The sequence below is a fragment of the Pyrus communis genome, chromosome 7, assembly GCF_041283825.1.
Source record: "Pyrus communis isolate YQ-2024b chromosome 7, ASM4128382v1, whole genome shotgun sequence".
NCBI classification, from domain to species: domain Eukaryota; kingdom Viridiplantae; phylum Streptophyta; class Magnoliopsida; order Rosales; family Rosaceae; genus Pyrus; species Pyrus communis.
The window spans coordinates 29,748,803-29,757,366 of record NC_142571.1 but is presented as its reverse complement, the minus strand read 5'-3'; the positions used below and the strand labels follow the sequence as shown (position 1 = coordinate 29,757,366).

The 8,564-nt window shown below is 31.7% G+C and overlaps 1 long non-coding RNA gene across 1 annotated transcript; it reads left to right on the top strand.

The window, feature by feature from the left end:
- Positions 1 to 3,344: 3,344 nt before the first annotated feature.
- On the top strand, positions 3,345 to 4,740 carry LOC148696038 (uncharacterized). The gene is made up of 5 exons (XR_015964913.1): positions 3,345 to 3,904; positions 4,012 to 4,051; positions 4,143 to 4,196; positions 4,277 to 4,333; positions 4,419 to 4,740. It is a non-coding gene; the product is annotated as an uncharacterized LOC148696038 (long non-coding RNA).
- Positions 4,741 to 8,564: the final 3,824 nt, after the last annotated feature.

Below are 8,564 nucleotides of genomic sequence, written 5' to 3'. Positions count from 1 at the left end.
TGACGAAGTTGAGGAAAGAGATCATAACTACACATTTTGATAAGTTGAGAGACCAATGCTCCAATTTACTCTTGTTATTAAATAGCTGCAACTCACATGTCGTCACCTAATCCCACATCCTAATTAGCCTATCAACTAGTAGGAGAAATTTTTAGTTGTGATACAAACACAAATGATACACCATGTGTTTTAATAGGAGTGGTGGGAAATTTTATTTTTTAAATTATTAACTTTTAACACATATATCCCACAATTTGTATAATAATACGTAAAGTACCACTCCATGTACCAATCACACTGAAAAATCTCTCCAACTAGAAGGTCGAGGGGGCATGGGATGGGACCAGCTCATGCAGCTGTCTAGATCAAAGGGACTATATCATGAAAATTTTGAATAAGTTAGGGCACTTTTTGAAAACCAAATTATAAGGACTCCTTTGTATCAAATATGAAAAGTACGGTTGCCCGACAGACTTTTCATCGTCAAAGTGAAAACCTTGTCTCGAAAACGATGTCAAATTTTGCGCAAATTCCAAAAATTACCCCGTTGAATTTTCTAATTTTGCAATTTTTATTTTAGATTTAATTTTTACATTTTTGGTTTAAGGAAACACCAGAAAAACACACACGTGGTGGGGATTTTGTGGTCACAACCTCTGTTACGGTTGGTGGGATTTTAACAGTTAAAAGTCAAGGCGCAACGTGGACTTTGGTTGTCCGCCTATACGATACGCTGTATATCAAATCGTTGGAGACTCGTTAAATGCGAGAGATTTTTTAATGTGCAAAGAATACGGGATGATATGTCATATGTTATTATATAAATAGAAGAAAATTTGTTTTGAATTGTTTCTGTATTTGTATAATACATATGACGTATGTGCTTGTATTCTGGGCAGATTAAAAAATCTCTCGAGGCATGCAAACTTTATTTTGTGACGATTTGTTTACTTTCACAAACCTAGTGGAACTTCTGGTTTTCCAAATCCATGCATGTGTAGTATATACGTCTAGGATATATTGGAAGAATCATCATTTTCTTTTCTTTTTTTCAGAAGAAAAAATTTTGAATGCTGAATTTCTAGTCTATTGAGTTAGTTCGGTAACTTACCAAATACATGTATTTTCACACATAAGAAATGAATGCAATGAGTTTTTTAGAAGTGAACAAACTTACCTATAATCACAATGTTGTGACAGTATTTTAAAACAATCTAACTTTTATGTGTTTTAACTTTTTTACATAATAATGTATAATTGAATTGTGGTACTACCATAATGGTATTCTCGTTACATGAGAGTTTAATATTGAAATTGAGTTTCCCTTTCATCATCTAAATTGAGTTTTCATTTCATCATCTAGTCAAGTAGGCTAAGTTATTTTTATCGAAGACATTTATAGGGTTTGAAGGTTTTTTTGGATTTTGAGTCTCCTTAGCGGTTAGCACCAAAGAAAATGAAAAGGAAAAAGAAAAGAAAATGAAAAGGAAAAAGAAAGATCAAGAAGCACAAGTTAATTTTATGTACCATACAAAAAGAGAGAATCGTATGTTCAGATATCGAAAGTTTGATACTTTGTAAATTAAACTTATGCCATTATACGTTATATCGTACGTGATTAACACTAATTACAATGGAAAATGATGATGATTGTTAAATGTGTACACAAATGCTTAAATAAGCAAGTTTTTAATATGTTCTTTGTAATAAGAGGAAATTAAATTGATTGATGTATACATACACAAACGATAAGTTGAGTTTGTTGTAAAAGTTGTTCTGGATTTGCATATAAAGACCTCGCATACCATATTACTTGTCGTATACAACCCAAAAGAAATGGCTTGGGTTGTATACGATTAAAATTTAATTAGAAGCGTAACCATGATCATGAATGTCTTTTTTATCGACGAGTATGTTTTGGCTGGATTATGCTCATAATTCATATTCTTACTAAAATTTATACGAACATTGACGGTTGAAATCTTTAGTTTTAAGAAATTAAGAGGACGTATAATTAAAGCATGAATTTAATGGGAACTAATGTATGTGGATCAAACTAGTTTTGACAGAGTAGTGTGTCAGCCTCTGTTATGTTTCCCTTTATAATTATATTTGCGAAGTAAGTAAATTCGTTGAACTCATTTTATCCTTAATTAGAATAATTGAGAGTTGTCATTTTCATAGAAAGTACCTTATGATGAATCAATGAAGACGAACAGATTAAACTGTTTGTTAAGATCAATCATCTATATATATAAAGTGAGAGCCCCAGTTTGGTGAAGCTTTATAAAATACCAAGAATGCCCTTATTTCAAAAAAAAAAAACAGCACAAACCCATTCCTATATAGAAGGACTATAATTGTAATACACAAATAAAATAGGGTTAAAATCGTAAGTCATGAGGCAAAAACGAAAGTAATATTTAAAATGAGGACAAGACAGTAAAATCAGTGGAACAAAACAAAACACGGAGAAGGCACACGGGTAATGGATCGGAAATTGCTATGCGTCTAACCGGGAACTGTTTTGCGGAAGGAGAGAACGTGCAGAGTGGGTTGAGGAGGAAAAGAAACGCCCTAATCGTGAAAAAAGGAGCAGTTTTGGTGGATGAGAGATATATAGAAGGACACAAAATAAGAACCTGAAAAGAAAAATCTGAAAAATCTTGCAGGAAGAGAAGATGGTACTAAAGCCATTGCTCGCTCAGGTTTGCTCTTCTCTAATTCCATGCAGTTGTTGGAACACTACACTCTTTTCATTCTTTTTGTTTTTTTCAATGGGTCACACAATTTGGTTCTAAGATGAGCACACAGTTATGTTTTCATATCTTGCAGCTTTATGAACAAGGATTGGGTGTTTATTTCTCTCTGGTGATTCTGTGGGTGAAGTCGGTTTCCTTTCTCCACTTTTTACTGATTTATCATCTATGCCATATAATTGTTTGGGAGCTTATTGGAATTTAATTCAATTCCTCTTTGTGTTTCAATTCAAACGTGGGAGAGGAAGCAGTTTTGCGGAAGGAGATCTAAGTAGAGCACAAAATAAAAGAACCTGAAAATAGCAAATTGAAATTGTTTTGCTGGAGCCCGGAGGAGAAGATGAAATTGGTGAAAAACCAACAAGAACTGGTCATTCGATAAAGTATGTGTATTTTATTTTATTTTAATTTTTTTTTTTGCTGTTAATTGAGTTTAATTCCTCCTCCATAGTTCTCAATTATTAATTAAACTTTTGTATTTTGTTCTCTGTCACAGTGCTCCTTATTCCTTACTGTTAATCTTCTCATGCATTTTCACATAATTATTGAATTGAATTTCTTCTACAAATCAGTCACTGGAATTTACCAATCGTGGAACAAACAAGTGACGAGGTTTGAAATTTGTTTTCTATGTAATTGATTTTGGCATTCTGTTTTTGGCTTGAGTAGGCTTTGGCAATGGGTAAGTTTTTGTTTTTGTTTTCGGTTTTGTTTGAGGAGGCTTTGACAAATTCCGGTCAGATTATGAGTTTCACTTTTGATTATCTTAATATGCTATACGTGTGCTATCGTAATTTTAAAAATTATTTGTTTTCATTCTTAGGATATTTACAAGAATACCCACAAAAAATGAAGAAGAAACCTATTGATAAGATCTCAAACAGACGTGTTTCTATTTTTACACCTGGTTGAGAGATATCTGTCAGAGTAAAAACTACTGATCTAAGCCAACTGATTCTCAAAGAGTGGAAAAAGAAGAAGCATGAGCAGTATGTATCCTAAATTATATACAAATTTGTTACAAGAAATCTAACATTATATATACCTTCAATATATAGGTGGCGCATGAAAAAGGCTGTGGAAGAATTAAAACCTTTAACAACTCCTCAGATCATACGTATTTGGAATAAAGTCCAACAAATAAGGTACAACACCATTTCTTACCTATTTATTTTTAATGGCATTCTCTATATCATTCTACAAATTAATTATCTCAAATTATAAAATAAAATAAAACAATTTATGGGTGCAGAAAAAAGATTAACAGTGGCCAAACAACTTTTCTAAATACGGTAAGTCTTCTCTTATTTTCATACAAAAGTATACTATAAATTCAAATTGCATTCAATTTTCAAATATAAATAAAATTGCATTTTTTGTCAGTTTTACAAACATCACACCCGTCTCAAAGTACAAAGGTTGAAGTACAAGATTAAGGTAATATTTCTTATTATTTAATTTTGTAAATATGGTTACAATTTATTACCTCAAACTTGACAAATATATTTATCTTTCAGTATTCTACAAGTAACTGGAGTAAAAGTATTGCCATGAGAAAATTGTCAAACTTAAAGGTATTTAGGTTAAGTTGCTTACAATCTTTATAGTTGGGATTGTGCATTATAGTTAGACTTCTTATTTTATCATCATTGCTTGCAGATTAACCATGAAAATCTAAAGCATCAAGTGCAAGCAAATGGGTGGCAAGCATGGCTTTGATTTCACACGTAGGCGCTATGTTTACATATGTACATGTTGTCCATATTTTGCTTTGCTTCATATATTAGGAGTTCATCCCTAACTAGCCTATAACTTTGATTGAAAACTTATGAGTCTAAAACATTTTGATTTAAGGACATTAAGTGTTGTCAATATGTATTTAGAAATCAAATTACATGTCATATTTTCATATTTTTTTATTTATAAATAGTATATGTTTTCCCATTTTATCTTCGTTGTTGTTTTAAAGAAAAAATAGTAAAAAATGTATGAGAGATTACTCACATATGTGCAAATTGTATGGAATATATGCTCCTAAATTATTCAACAAATGTGGCAATATGACAATATGGCATGCGATAACACCATTATCACTTTGGAATGATGGGATGATTGTACGGTAACACCATTATCTCATCAACCTTTATTCAACTCAAGCAATTGGAACTACGTAGCCTGGCCCATGCTCTAATGTTGAACATCTCAGTCTCAACCCAAAATGGCACACCCATAATTATGTACTCACTCCTCTAACTGCATCAACTATCCCATTCACACAACTATTGAACAAATGATCTGCCAACCTGCTCGAATGACGCCAAATATTGCCCATAATACCTTTTTGTCCACCATAATAAAAAAATGTTGTTGTGCACCCTTTTAATACAGCCACTAATCCTCATGTTACAAAATATATTGATCATTTCATATTTTCTATACAACATTAAATAATTAAGCATATTTTTTTATTTATTATATGAGAGTTTAAGGAACCTAACTCTTGATCTTCTTCTGTACAATATATAAGGGTAAAATGGTACTGATGGAGATAACAAAATTCTAACTAGACTGAGTAACTTAATTACCAAAGTCATAATAATGATCAAGCATAGCTCATTTCGTGAAATCAAATTCTATCAGCAAAAAAAAAAAAAAAGACACCATAATCATTAGCAAGCAAAAAAAAAAAAAAAGGGTGGATTGGTTAGTGTACAATTCATAAATTTCATTTTTTGGTACAATGAGCAGGTGCAAAAAGACTAAGTTAGATGATTGAACATAATAAAAAATTGAAAATAATAAGAAATTGTTGTGATGGACACAAACACAATTTATAAAATAATCACTTAAGAAATATAAGAATATCTAAAACAACATATTTTTGGGGCGCGTAGCGCCCGTGATGCAAAAATGCCTCTGGCACGCACGTTAGTACGTGCAGAGAGGCTAGTAATAATTAAGTATCAAACAACCAGTTTGCTAAAGCATTGTATCGACCTATGTTAATTATGATTTACAGTTACATCAATGAACTAAGAAATTTGTTAAGACTCATTTTGTTTTTAAATTATACTAGTTAGAGTAATGAAATGTCATCGTATTTTTAAAAAAAAGTACATGTTGATAAAAAAATTTCAACAGCTGAGATTTAATTTATTTTCAAAATAATGGAGTCAATATTAATCAAACTATCTATCAAAATTAGTAACAATAATTAATTATCGAACTCATAAACTGAATAAAACAAACCTCAAATATTTTGAGATTAGTATCCCTATGCTGCAATATTTGAGTGTCAATTTGTGGGGAGGCAAAATTGGGTGTGGAAAGAGGAAGAAAGGCGTAGGAATCGGTGAAACTTGATTGGGCAGTGATACTGATGGTCCACGGAGCACAGTGCACACGGACAAAAAGAACACGTGTCATTGACAGCTGTTCGGATATGAGTGGCTGGCCACTGGTCAATTCAGTTCAACATTGTTTTGTTACTTTTGTCACTTCTGTCAAATCGTAAGAAAGAAATGGAGGTGAATTGTCTACCCTCTCATTTTTATAGTCTTCCCATGCTCTTCTGTGATCTGTAATCACGGTTAAACCACGTCAACATTTTATATTTATTTTTTATAAAGATAATAAAATAAAAATTAATAAGAAAATAGAATATTAACGTGACTTAACTGTGACCACATAAACAAGAAACAAGAGGGCATATGAAAAGTATGAAAATGGAAGGGCAGACAATCCACCTCCGAAAGGAATACATCAGAAACTTCAGTCTTTTGTCTTTCCAATTTATTTATTTTCTATTTATGTGTTTGGTTTATCTTTCTATCTTTTACTTACAATTAACGAACTTTTATTTTCCGAATATCATAATTGGAACTTTTCATTATTTCTATTATCATATAAATAACATATTTACAAAAAAATCACTTAATTTGGAGATCATTTAATATATACGTGTTAAACCAATTAACTGTTTTGGTAACAAGTAACATTATTACGATGAACCGTTTATTTGCATATGAACATAAATGGCTAAAAGATCTCCAAATTGAGTTTTTATTTTTATTTTTTTGGCATATATGATTTTTAAATGATGATAAAGAGAATGAATGATTTCAATATGATCAAACGATAAAAATTCGTTAATTGTAAGTAGAGGAACAAGTAACTCTCTCAAGAAATAACACATGCATTATCTTATTTGTTTAATAAACAGCAACCTGAATTTGCGTCGTCCACCACCACTCTTGACCTAAATAAACTGCTCATTAGCACGCTGCAAACACTAAGCGCAAAGGTAAAAATCAAAATGTTCGAAGATTTTCAACCAGACAGTCTTAAGCGAGTGCCAAAATAACTATGCATGCATATAATACCACGTTATGTACACGTGAAATCGGTCTATAATTGGCGCTTGCTAACCTTCGAAAAAAAACTTATCATACACTATTATGTGACAAAATGTGGATGGGATATAAATCTTTTCACTCTTTAGGACCCCATGACTAATCAAGGGTTATGATCATGACTAATCTTTTCACTAGGACCCCATGACCGTGACCATGGATCTATTGCGGATATTATTTTCCGGAGTTCAATGACCAAATAATTTGGACCACTCGATTTAAATTCTTTGGTTTAAATTAACAAATTTTCTTACTTCACTTCACACAAATTAAGAGTTTTGATCTTTCTTACACATAAACCAAATGTTTGAATTTTCTGACCCTCAAACTCTGACAGTAAATTCCGAAGATGATCCTAATTCCCTTATTTCAACTCTTAAAATATTGTTCAGATAAATGATTGACTAATCAATGGATCTATACAACCATAATTACAATCAAGTTCACAACCACACTTCAGCGATTCTAACATTTTTTTTTGTTGTTGTAGCAATTAAAATATTTGGGAATTGGTCCATATTGGCACCATCTTCCCACCGTCCCACAGTCGACTAGTGATGTGAGAAATTATATATTAACTTGTCAAGGGTCTCTGCCCAGCCAAATGTGAATCTAATTAAGCTTACTGGCTTAACACCTAGATTAGTCTTTTTACTTTTTTTTTTTTTTTTTTTTTTTTGGCGTGAAGAAATGGCGATTACAACCCAAATAGAACTACAAAACAACAGCAAAATGAGTCTGAGGGACTCCAGCAACATCATGAATGAGAGCTGATTTAATCCAAACGGAAGACTCATAAAAAACAAGAACACCAATATTCATATTATAACTCGAGTTAGCCAACTGATCCGCCACACTATTCTTCTCTCTGTAAATGTGATTCAATTCACACCTCCTCACCTGGATTAGTCTTTAAACACTTGATTAGACATGATTATTTATCTATGAGTCTATCTATAATGGAAATAGATCCTCTTCAATCTCCTCATTGGGGATTCTGGAAATCAATTAATACCAAATGTTCATCAAAAAACGTGTGACGATAGTTTTTCTTTATATTTTTCACGCAAAATAAAGCTGTCTTACCGTTGAAAATATAAAAAGGAAAAAAATTGTAGCCACATGATTTTTGATTAATGGTTGATATTAATTAATCCCCATAATATCTAGTGAGAAGTTCCGAAGAGGATTCAATTCCGTCTGTAATAAGTTCCTTTCTATTTATTATTATTTTTTATATTAGATGTATATAAACAAATGAAATAATATTTACAAGCATGAATCATGATTTAGTTAAAGAGTCGCCCTGCGAGTGGGACATTCTTCCATTAATTATTAGGGTATTGACAATTATGAGCTTTAGAATTTAGTTTTGTGAGAGAACACGTGAAGA